Genomic DNA, 12,637 nt, shown 5'->3' with positions numbered 1-12,637 from the left:
TCAGTTGTGGTTGGGTAAACAAGGCAGGTGGCCTCCTCTGGATTTAGAGGTGGGTTAGTGCACACAGCTGACTTGTGTCAACACAGAACTGTTGACTGGGGCGTGAGCTTTCTGCTCTTTTCCTGGGGAAGTCTGTGTTTGGGTTGGAGACCTCCTGCTGGTGGTGGCAATGGCAAAAGACTGGAGGGCAGTTTGATGGGTCCCCTGGGTCTTAAAAAGTTCCCATTCCTTGTGGTCCAGCATTTCTTCTAGAAATCTGTTACTGTGAGGTCTCAGGGCCCATCTCCATGTTTTTTTGCTTTTTTTTTTATGGGGGGGGGTACCCAGGATTGAATCCAGGGGCATTCATCCACTGAGCCACATCCCCAGCCCTATTCTGTATTTTATTTAGAGACAGGGACTCACTGAGTTGCTTAGCAGCTCGCCATTGCTGAGGCTGGCTTTGAACTCGCAATCCTCCTGCCTCAGCCTCCTGAGCTGCTGGGATTGCAGATGCGCGCCACCATTTAAAAAAAAAAAAACAGGGAAAGTCTAGAAATCCCAAATGCCAGTCACTGTGGTCTGGTTAAATAAACCATCCAGCTATTAAAATCACTTAAGGAAGGAGCTATTAGGAAATGCTCCTGACACCGTAAGATAAGGAAAAAGCCTTATTGTGGTTTTTCTCTTACATTTTGTTTTTGTACGTGACTGGATGTGGAGTGGGGGAGCAGTTTTGCTTTTTTTCCTGGTGCTGGGGATGGAACCCAGGGTCTCTCACACACTGGGTTGCATTTTTGAGCCAGGTGAGCTTTTCAGTTTGTGCTTCTGTGTGTCCTCCATGGTGGTAATGTGGTTTGGTGATTTATATGTTATTCTTTGCTCTGAATGCTTACATGTTGTAAGGGAGGACCCCAAACTAAGTTTTTAACTGTTTTAAAAAGGAATTTCAACTGGTTGTCTCCTGGAAGGGGAGCTAAGGAGCTGTGGGGGAGGGTGCGAGGGGATTTTTTGTTAAGCATATATTTTTGGTGCCTTTTAAATTTTGAAAAATGTAAGTGTGTTATCTCAAAAAACACTCAAATACAAAAGTCAGAATGCCGAAGTCTGGCAGGGCACAAATCACGAGCCACTGAAGCAGGAACAAACTTTATTTCTGAACTCCATCAGCACATTCCACACACGCTCCCCCAGGAACTCTCCGGAACGCCAGGCGGCTCCTCCAGGAACCAACAACTGGAAATCCCCCTTCCGGAAATCCCCCCTCCCGCACTTCCCCAACCAATGGGAACTCTCCAGGAATCCCCACGAGAATTCCAAAGTAGCAAGCCGAGGTGGACAGTAAAGGTCTAATATACAACCGAATCAATCCAGCATCATCTTAATGGCTTGCCGCTCAACCAATACTATTGGCAAAATGCCAGGGGCCATTCCGACTCGGCTGTGGCTCTCAGCATCAGGTTAAACAGAAAAGGAGGAGGAATTTAGATTCTGGTGGGTTTGGTTAGGTAAGGGTGCCTGTCGCACCTGGTGCCTAGGGAAGGAGGGGGACCTGGGTGTTGGGCATTCCCGTGAGGAATGGTACAGGGCGCCCACTCGGGGCGGGGTGAGTATCGAGGCTGCTTGCCAGGCCATGCAGGCCCACGTCACAGTCCCTGTGACGCACCTGGGCAGAACTGCACCAGCCTTGGGCAGCAGATCTTGAGTCTTGACTCCAGGGAGGAGACACTGTGACTGCCCGTGGAGCGCCTTCAGCCAGGAGTGCCACAGAGGGCACAGTGACGTCCCCATCCAGGTGGCCTTTCTCACCTCTACCTCCAGGTCAGACAATCCTGCTCTCTTCTTGGAGAATTCTCCTCTTGTATTGTTCACATTTACCCAAGGCTACCAGGTAGACCCTGGGTTCCTCGAGGGCGGGGGTGGGGGTGGTCGCTCTATATACAGTGACTACTCCCTTCAAAATAAAAATGGGAACCTGGGCTCTGACAGCTGTCTTTCTGCTTTGTTGTCTGTTTGCATCAACACTCTCCGTAAATCTAAAGCATGGTGGCCAACATGCGCAGACTTGCAGAAACTCCCTGACGGCGGCCAGAACAGATCTGAAGACCCAGCCACCATTCCCCTCCTGAAGAAGTCTGTCGGTTTCTTATCCCAAGGGCCTGGCACTGTGCCCGGCACATGGTACACTCTCAACAGTTACTGAATGAATAAATGTTCTTCCTCGAAAAGACAATTACAGGTCTGAACTTCATGACTCGGTCTTATTTAAAGAAGAATTGGGCCAGGGCATCAGATGTCAGTCCAGATGTGTGATGTTGCACAGTTACGAAACCTCTCTGAGCTACGTTTTCCATGTCTACTTGCTTACGGGATAAAATGGATATTTTGTCCTTGGGATAAAATGAATGAGTCATGGGGAATGCCTAGGACAAGCTGGCATTTAGGACATCTCAGTTTCCTACTCCCTTATGGCTGCAAACACCAGGCTTCTGATTCCAGGGAAAATGAAGATGCTCTTACCAGAGGAGGGGAGGTTGGTTGGTGGGCAGAGAGGAAACCACTGTTCACTCCAACTCTCACAGATCTGGAAGGTGTAATACAGCGCAGACTTATGTCACTACACTTCATCGGCCCTGCTGAATGTAATGACAGGAGGAACACCATCTCTCCAGCTCCTGCAGGCTAGGTGCTCTACTGGGCACAGGGCATAAACTGAGTCAGGAATCAGAGAGTACAGCACTTTGCCCAAGGCCACATAGCCAAGAGTGGCAAAGTCAAGCCTTGGCTGAGAACTGAACCAAGGTTCCTGGGCTCCCCCAACTCCCTGTGGCATCTGAGTCATAGATTTCATTTTAGGAAGGCCACCAAGAGGTCCTAGTGAAGCCAGAATTAGACAGGCAGTCAGTATAGATAGGTAAATTGAGTCAGGTAGGATCTAGGGGCCAATTTTGAGTAGTCTGGGAAGTTGGAGACTGTCCCTTGAGGGATCTTATCAAAACCTGCCCCTGCTCCAACCTGTTGCCAAAGTAACCTGTCCCAGGAATTGCCCCTCCCTACAGAGAGCTAAAAGGTTGTTAATGTGTCCTTGGCTGCTCCATCCTGCCCTTCCCCCTTCAGCCCACCTGTTTCCCACCTTTTGGCCACCCCACCGAGCATTCCTGGGCCTAGTCCTGTAGGCAGGAAGAAGAAAGATAAGGGGAAGAGGGCAGGAGAGCAGAGGAAGTCTAGGACATATAAAAAGGGCGGAACACCTCGCTTCTTGGGGTACCAGGATATCAGCTATGGCCCCCTTCTGCCTCCCAGGAGAAGTCTGTTACCCCTTTTTAAATAAACCCTGCTTCATAAGCTTGCCTCGGCCGGCTTCTCTAATGTTCAGACTTCCACATGTGGAGAAGCAGGACTCATCACCGATAACCAGCGGTATCACTAGGTAGACTTCAGCTGTGTCAGAATCCAATTGCATGCCCAGGCGGAGCTGCATGGGAAGCTGGGAGGTGGAGTCTAGACAGGGTCCGTTGCCAGATATTGGGTTCATTTATTAAGAAAGTGGGGAGCATGACACTGGGTGGTCAAGAGCAGTCTCGGCCACCCTTGCCAAGGTGTGCTTGGCGGCCCTGGCCAGACTGACCCTGCCTGGTGCTGTGCCTGCGAGGCCTTCCCAGCAGCAGCCTGGGGACGTCTGCCTGGACGGGAGCATGAAGGGTCCTGAGTGGGGAATCTGGTCTTGACCCCCGTTCAATTCCTCTCCAGGCCTCAACGCTCCTGTCTGTCAAATGGGAATCGAGATGCACAGATTTCTAGCCCAGTCCGAGAGGGTTCTGTCACAGGCTCCCTCTGCTACGGCCTGCTGTCACGCCCTGCTCTCTGGGCCCGAGTGTCCACATTTATTCAGGGAACAGTTCGGGTGGGTGATCTCAGGTTTCCCCCAGGTGTGCCACCCAAGGGCCTATAGTAACACCAAAGCCCCTGCCGGGCCCCGGCACCACAGGTGACCATCCATTTCTCAGCTCCATCTTGGCCTGTGGTCTGGAGGCCATACTGGTCAAGGTGGGCTAGGTCACACTGCAGCAAAAACCACCCTGAGGTCTGTGGCTTCGAACACAGAGTGGGTTTCCCCACACGCCACACTCCACCGAGGACTGGCAGGAGCCCACACCTTACTCCAGGCCCCAGGGTGCTGGACATCTGCCATCTCAGAGGCTGTTGGCAGCATGGCAGAGGGAAAGGGCTCTCCATCTGGCAATCAAATACTTCAGCCTGAAGTGACAAATGTCACTTCTACACCATTGGTCAGGTGGCCCCACCGACAAAGGGGTAGGTATTTGTCACCCAACCACATGCACAGAGGGTGACATTAAAGATGACCCCAGATCTTGTTCCTGGTTGTCTGCCAGGTGGAGGGTTGGGGAGAGCTGCACAGAGCCCTGCTGGGACCTCAGTCAGCCCTGCTGACTGCTCACGGCCTGTGGTACCTGACTGGCCCCCAGGCTGCTGTGATCTGATGTTGGTGTCCCCTCAGAATCCATCCACTGAATCCTAATCCCCAAGGTGGTGGTCTGAAGAGAGGGTGCTTGGGGGAGTTGATTGAGCGTGAGGCCCTTATGAATGAGGCCTGGGGAGTTTGTCCTTCTGTCTGTCGTGAGATTGCACCAGAAGGCCCCCACTGCCATCCGTGCAGCAGAGCTCCTTCACTGTGGGTTTCTCAACCTCAAGAACCTCCAGCACTTTCTGTTGTTCCTAAGCTGCGCGGTCTGAGGTATTTGGTTCCATTAGCCCAGACAGACGGAGGACACAGTCCCAGCCAGGAGCTGCAGTTCCCAGCTCTAACAAGCGGGGCAGTATTTCCTGCCCTGCAGGCCTTTAGTGAAGGTGACTAAGGCACAGGAGAAACAGCTGGGCAAGGCGCCTCTTCACTCCCAGCGGCCTCTGCAGACGCGGGTATTTCAGTGGAAGCTATTTGCTTTCCTGAGCCCTTGGTGAATTTAGGTGGGCAAGTTTGAGACTAGGAACTTGGCAGAGGGGTTTGGAAAAGGCGGTCAAGATGGAGGGGACTTTTGTGCTTAAGAATAGGTTCCCAGGTTTTCTTTGGGGTGACTTAATTTGGAACAGTTCGGGGGGGGGAATTGACAAAGGTGGGGGCCTCCAAGCCCCCAGTGACTGCCCCCAGGCAAACAGAAGATTTGGGGGTTCTTGTGAAGTTCACACGATAGGGGGAATGAAAAGAGCATATTTAGTGACCTCCATGGAAAGACCCCCTGTCCCCAAAGGTGAAGACCAGCAGGGGTGAGGTTCTACAGCTGCTGACTTGCTCCTCACACCTTCAGAAACCCCCCTTTGTTGACAAGAGTGGGGTTTACTGAACACTGCCTGCTGCCTGTGTCACCTAGGGCATGTCAAAAGTGACCAGTGGACACACAGGCCCTGTGCTTCCCTGGGGCTGGGGTGGGAAGAAAGCACAGCAGAAGCCAAGCCCCGTCTGCTCTTCACAAAGCCTCAGTAGCCAGCCCCAACCTGCCGCCGCCACCCCTCCTCTGAACGGACAATGGGGAGAGGGCCACTGCGGGAACTTCCTGGGACCAGGAGCCATCTCAGCCATCTAGGTGAGCTTGCCGACTTGCAGATTAGACAAACTGAGGCCTGAGGGAATAACAGCTTCCCGTAGTAACCCCACCAGTCCTGCGCGGCCCGGGTGAGAAGCCGCATCTGCCTTCCTAGGACTTTAGAGGAGGGAGACAGGCCCAGGCTGGAGGGGCCCTGCTAGAGGTGACACAGATTCAAGGACTCCACATCCACGTCTCCTCCAAGTGCCCACCCCTTTCACCCACTTTCAGCCTTTTTCTAGGAGGAACCTGGGGTTCCCGTAGGGAGATACAGCATTATTTGAGAAACCTACTCAGGCCCAGACACTAGGCCCAGCCGTGCCCTCCCTGCTGGCTGGAAGCAGCATTTTGAAAGCCAGTCCTGACGGAGATGTGCTCTAAGATTGTCAGCGTCCCCTGTGGGCTACCTCGCTCAACCCCAGAGGGCCGTCAGATGGGCCCCTCTGTTCTCTGTTTTTCAGAGAGGAAAGCAGGTGACTGGGACTCAGTCTTGGGACCGCAGTCCAGCACATGCCACCAGGCGGATGCAGGCAGTCAAGCAGGGCCGGGTTTGGGGAGGGGCCAGGGCCACTTTCCCAGAGGCCTCAAGGAGTGGCCACTGCCCCACACAGGAAGGCCAGAACAATGGGCCGGCAGTGGCAGAGGTTGGGGTTCCTGAGCCTGGGGTGGGGCGCAGGGGAAACCAGGTTCCTGCACAGGGGACTCCCAGCAGAACGAGCCACCAACATTCCTGAGAACCTGTGTGCCCAGGCCCGTGTTCAACACTTTGGAGGGATCATGCAGGTACCCTATTATTGCCACTCTACAGATGAAATGGACACACGGAGAGTTTGAAGTAGAATGGCCAAAGTAAAGAGTGAATGTGAAATATGAGCCCAGGCAGACTGGCTCCAAATTCCATTCTCTTAACTACATTAAATTGGATATATTTGTTTGCAAGGGAATTAACATTAATGTTAACAAATAATAATTGGGGGTTCAGAAAGGTGACTTCTGGATCACCCTCCTCAGGTCACCCCAGCGTGGGAAAGAGTTCTTATTAGACCACCCATCAGGGCAGGAAGAGCCTGCAGAGGGCATATAAAATAAAATGTGGTTCTATCTGTTGCAGTTTAGATCTAGAATGCCTCCCCACAAGCTCATGGTCACCAGCCTGCGCTGCTCTTGGGAGGCTGCAGAGTCTCTGGGAGGTGGAGCATAGGGAGGGTCATTTGAGTGTGCCCTTGAGGTGGATACTGGGAATGCCCCTGCCCTTTCCCCTCTCTTTTTCTCCTCCCTCCCTCCCTCCCTCTTTTCCTTCCTGGCCACTGTGAGGCGAGCAGCTCTGCTCTTCTAAAGCTCCTCACCATGATGTTCCGCCTCCCCATAGGCCCAAAGGGAAGGGAGCAAGCAACCATGAACTGAAACCTCTGAAACTGTAAACAAAATATATCTTTTATTCTTGTAAGTTGATTATCTCAGGCATTTTGTCACAATGACAGAAAGCTAACACAGAACATTGGTACCAAGAAGTGGGGTCATTGCTGTGACTACAGCTTAGGGTGTGGTTCAGAAGCCTTTGAAATGGGTTTGCAGAAGTTTGGAGATACAGGCTAGAGACAGTGAGAACATGGTAAGCAGAACTTAATGGGCAGTTCTTATGGGAGCTCAGAAAAACAGGATGCTGAGTGTAGACAGTCAAGTCCAGATTCATGGGTTTTCAGATGGAAGTGAGGCCTCTGCTGGGAATTAGAATAGAGGCCATCCTTATTGCATTCTAGCAAAGAATGTGTTTGCATTTATTTAGTCCATGCCTTGAGACTGTGAGACCCGAGTTGATGGTTGTGGTTGCTGAAGAGATTAGTGTTGTTAAACAGAAGCCAAGTGCTGGGTGTGGCTGTGCACACCTGAGATCCCAGCAGCTCAGGAGGCTGAGGCAGGAGAATCAGAGTTCAAAGTCAGCCTCAGCAAAAGCGAGGCGCTAAGCAACTCAGTGAGACCATGTCTCTAAGTAAAATACAGAATAGGGCTGGGGATGTGGCTCAGTGGTCGAGTTGAGCACCCCTGAGTTCAATCCCCATTAATACTCCCCTCCCAGGACCCTCCCCAACACAAAAAAAGGCCAAGGACTGGGTGTGGTGGCACATGCCTGTAATTCCAGCAACTCAGGAGGCTGAGGTGGGAGAATCACAAGCCATCCACACCAAGACAGCGAGAACCTGTGTCAAAATCAAAAAATAAAAAGGCCTGGAAATGCAACCCTCAACCCCCAAAACAAAAAAAAGGAGAATAAGAAGAACACAGAGAAGAGGGAAAGGAGGGGCAAGAAGAGGAGAAGGAGAAAGAGGGAGAAGGAAAAGGAGGAGGAGCCACCAGTACTGTGCACCAGATGACTTGAGCCTGTCTCCGGAAGAGATAGGGACCATCATGCTGGGACAGAGGCTGGGACAATGAAATAAATCCCTGGGTGCGATAAACTACGATTCCCCTGTAGCATGGAATTTGCTTTTCTATCCTTGTGCTCTTTTCACTAGTCCTGTCACAAGACTTTGACACACACACACACACACACACACACACACACACACACACACAAAAGCAGGATGTTTGCAAAGAATGAAATTGTGGCCTGGGAAAAATCCTAAATTAACCTAACTTCACTGATTTTTAGTCAAATTAAAAGTCACTAATTTTGGAGTCTCCCGGGCGACCCGTCATCAGCTTGCCCGCAGCTGTTTTGTGATAATACCTTGGCCGTGTGGGCTGTGATGATAATGGTTGCCTGGGTTACTTTTCAGCGGCAGGAAGACCACATTTGCTATAAACACCGACTTGACTCTCCACCTGGTCTTGTGATGTCTGATGGGCGACTGGAATAGCATCTCTGTCTTCATATAGTGTCTGTCCCTTTGCCGCCTTAACTTTGGAGTCTGGTCTTACTCAGCCCTGTGTGCAGACATGTTGGTTTCTGGTTGGAACTCGTGGGTGTTTTCTTCTACCTGCCCTTGTGCCAGCTATAGCCGCCCAAGCTCCCAGGCCCTTCCGCCCTATTGAAAGGCTCAGCTTGAGCCACAGGCCAGGACCTTGCACAGGACCTTGGTGTTGGGCACAACTGTGGGGGTCCAGGTCTCATGAAGAAGAAACACCTTTTGGAGCTGTGCTCTGGGCCAGCTGAAGTGGCCAGACCGTAGCCCACCCCAGCAAATCAACAGAAGCCTGCACCTCCCTTCAGGGGGCATCCTGGCCGCCCTGTCAATCAGTGCCGGCTCCCTTCAGCTGAAGCCCACTTAAAGACTCAGCTGCACACTCACACTCACTTGACTCAAAGTCGTTTGTGTCATCACCCAATCAGATTTCTCATCGCCAGTATCTGCAAGACTCCTCCTACTGCAGGCCTCAAGACTAAGCTTGGGAGGGGAGCCCCAGAGTGCCCTGCTTGGGCAGGCCCCCACCCAGAGCCCCCTTTGGGCATTAGAGGCAAACTAGAGGCGATGCATGGAGAAGTTAGATACCCCCCCCCACCCCGTCTGCTGTTGTAGTTTGGTCTCTCCTGTGGGCTGCCCTGTGGCCCTGGGTGTCACCTCCCTTGGAGCCTCCGGTTTCCCATCCCTACCACACCACAGACCCCCATGGGCTCTCGCCATTCTGACAGGTGGTCTAACAAGGCTGCTGTCCTTTGGATCACCTGAGCTGCCACGGGGGTGACCCCGACATTACCTTTCTAACCCCCAACTGTTATTACATTTTTTCATATATCTACATAATTATTTTTGAAAGATGGCTCTTTGGACTCACCCAGCACCCATTTCCCCTGCTCCCCATTTTCCTCTGAGGAAGCCTCTCCTTCCCTGCTTCTACTCCAGGCAGAAGGACAGACAAGGCGAAGCCCTGAGTTCCATTCCACTCCCAGACTTGGGAAGAAGTGAGGGGTCTGTGACCCTGTTCCAGCCAATGGCATCAGGTGAAGGACTGCCCAACTGTGGAGAGTCTGGAAGCTTCCAATCCGAGAGGCTCTGAGGCTGCCTCCCTTGAGCATGGAGCCCCCCAGTAGGCAAAGCTGGGGGAGCGACAGCCCGACAGGGCCCAGCCCCGCCCCAGGCCCACTGTGCACAAAGAGCCCTGATGTCCCCAGCCTAACTCTCTCTTTAGGTCAGAAGCCAGCTTGTCACGTTATGAAGGGTTCATTCCTGTTTTCTGTAAGAACATTAGGATGTCTGTATGGCCTGGCCGTAAGTCGATGTTGTAAAACCGCTTGGAATGCCTGCCCGTGCCCTGAACTCACCCATGCCCGGTTTTCCCTGACCAGATAGCAACCCTTTCCTAAACCTCATAAATCCTGGCCTTCCCTGGCCAGATAACGACCCTCTCTGAGGCTCTAACGGCCTTCATAAATTCTGATGTCAGGGCCAGCAAAAATGTAAACTAGCCTTTGTGTTATGCTCATCAGAGTTTTGTTATCTGTAACCCCCCCTTTGTGTAACTTTTGGGCTATAAAAGCTGGGCTGCAAGAAACTGCAGTGCTGTCTTGTTCCCGCAGTTTTGTTGGGAGAGGCAGCCCGGCCAGTCGAAATAATAAGCTTGCTTTAATTTGATTTTAATTGAAGTCAATGGTCTTTTCTTGCATCGTGGTCTAACAGCCCCTCAGAGAAATGCCTTTCACCCAACCAGTTTGAAGTGGGTTTTTGTTGCTCACAGAATCCTGTTTGTTGAACTTTCTTGATTCTGATACGATTAATTCTAAGTTGAATTTTTAAAAATCTATTTAATGTTTCTTAGTTTTTTTTTTAAAAAAAATATCATATATGTTTTTAAAATAACTGAAAGGTGGTGCACACCTGTAGACCCAGCAGCTCAGGAGGCAGGAGGATCCCAAGTTCAAGGCTAGCCTCAGCACCTTAGAGAGGCCCTAAGCAACTTAGCGAGATTCTGTATCAAATTAAAAAATAGGAAGGGCTGTGGATGTGGCTCAGTGGTTAAGTGCCCCTGGGTTTAATCCCTTGAACTAAAAGAAAACAAAAAACTGAAAAGAGGCATTTTTGTTTATAAAATTGCATAGCACTCACTGTTCTCTTGGGTAATAATGACCAAAGTTCTTCACATCTAATCTTTTTTGGCAGTTTGCACATCTTCCAGCTACATTACCTGGCTTCTGACTATCAATCTTCTGTATATTCAATAATATTTATTTTCACATGGTATCATTTTAGAAGTCATTTTAAGTTATAAACTGGGCTGAATCACAGCACTGAATCACAACTGGGCAGCAGACAATGACCACACCTCGCTGGCCCTCCACCTGCTGGCTGACATCCTCATTCCAGAAATATTAGGCCAGTACTGAGGGGAGGCTGTGAGTCAGAACTAGTTATGAACAGAGTCACCACTTCCTAGGAGACAGTCCCTGAGCCAAGCAGAACAGAGATGTGACCTTAGAATGTCACTCCTGTTTCCCAATCGTCATATTTATAAACGAGAACAATAGTGACCTCGTTAGTAACTTCTTCAGTTACTTGTGGAGTTTAAGTCTCCTGAGAAAAGCCAGGCACCATGACGCACAGCTGTGATCTCAGCTCCTTGGGAGGCTGAGGCAGGAGGACTGCAAGTCCAAGGCCATCCTGACCAGCCCGGGCAGTCACAGCCCTGTCACCGGACTCCTCACGTGGTCCTCATACTTCAGTGCTTCTCCTCTGGACATCCATCCCCGAACCTGGTGGGCTCCGGCCTCTCCCAGGCCACCCACCCCCAGGCCTGGTGGCAGGGGACTCAGTTCTCACCTAGCATTTCGGAAGTGGACACTGTAGTAAGGGAGACGTGGGCTTGGATCCTGCGTGTGTGTGTGTGTGTGTGTGTGTGTGTGTGTGTGTGTGTGTGGTGCAGGGCCTTACGCATGCGAGGCAAGCACGCTACCAACTGAGCTTGCCCCCACCCCCAGCGCTTCCTTTTACCAACTCTCAGCTGTGTGACCTCCCACCTCACTGAGCCTTGGTTTCCTTACCTGTAGAATGGGTGCTGAAAGCATGGGGTCTGGTGAAGTCTCAGGTGAGGGTGGACCGTGGAGGGCTGAGCACAGCTTGGCACAAACTCAGCCTCCTACTCAGTGCTCACTTGGATCTGATCTCTTTCCCGCTCGCCCTCACTCTATGTGAGGTAATTATTTTCTTTAATAACTGTGAAGGAAAATGAATAATAGTAATTGCCAGAAAAGAAATGCAGGCAGCAATATATTTCTTTTACAGGATTTCACATATTTTGTCAACAAAAAAACTAAGTGAATATATATGTATATATATTTTATAGACCTTTATTTTATTTATTTATATGTGGTGCCTCACACATGCCAGGCAAGCGCTCTACCACAGAGCCACAACCCCAGCCCTAAGTGAACATATTTATTTATATTATCACATACAAAGTAATGAATTAATACTTTAAAAAAAGATATAGAATATTTTAATGGTTCCTGAAAATTTCCTCAGGTTCTTTTGCAGTCACCCAACTATTCTATTATCTGACAAATGCTGATCTGTTAATCTATCACAAAGAGGTCAGTTTTGCCAGTTCTAGAATTTTGCATAACAGAAATCACACAGTATGTGCTCTTCTGTGTCTGTCTTCTTACATTCAGCATGTTTGTGAGGTTATCTAAGCTGTGCATATAAATAGTTAAGAATTAATACTTTCAGCTGGGCTATCTGATGGCATGTGCCTGTAATCCCAAGGGCTAGGGAGGCTAAGACAGGAGGACCCCAAGTTCAAAGCCAGCCTCAGCAACTAAGTGAGGCCCGAAGCAACTTAGCGAGACCCTGTCTCAAAAATTTAAAAAGGAGTTGGGGTTGTAGCTCAGTAATAGAGTACTTGCCTAGCATGTGTGAGGCACTGGGTTGGATCCTCAGGACCACATAAGAAATTAATAAATAAAATAAAGATATTGTGTCCACCTACAACCAAAACCAAATTTTTTTAATTAAAAAAAAAAAAAAAAACCCTACGTGCATGGGTAGTGCAAGTGCCTTACTGCTGTAATCCCCCTCTGAGTCTGAGAACACTGCTGTCCTTCATGTGCTGATCCACGTGGTATG

Source organism: Callospermophilus lateralis, chromosome 3 (genome assembly GCF_048772815.1).
Source record: "Callospermophilus lateralis isolate mCalLat2 chromosome 3, mCalLat2.hap1, whole genome shotgun sequence".
NCBI classification, from domain to species: domain Eukaryota; kingdom Metazoa; phylum Chordata; class Mammalia; order Rodentia; family Sciuridae; genus Callospermophilus; species Callospermophilus lateralis.
Note: the sequence above shows the minus strand (reverse complement) of the source record.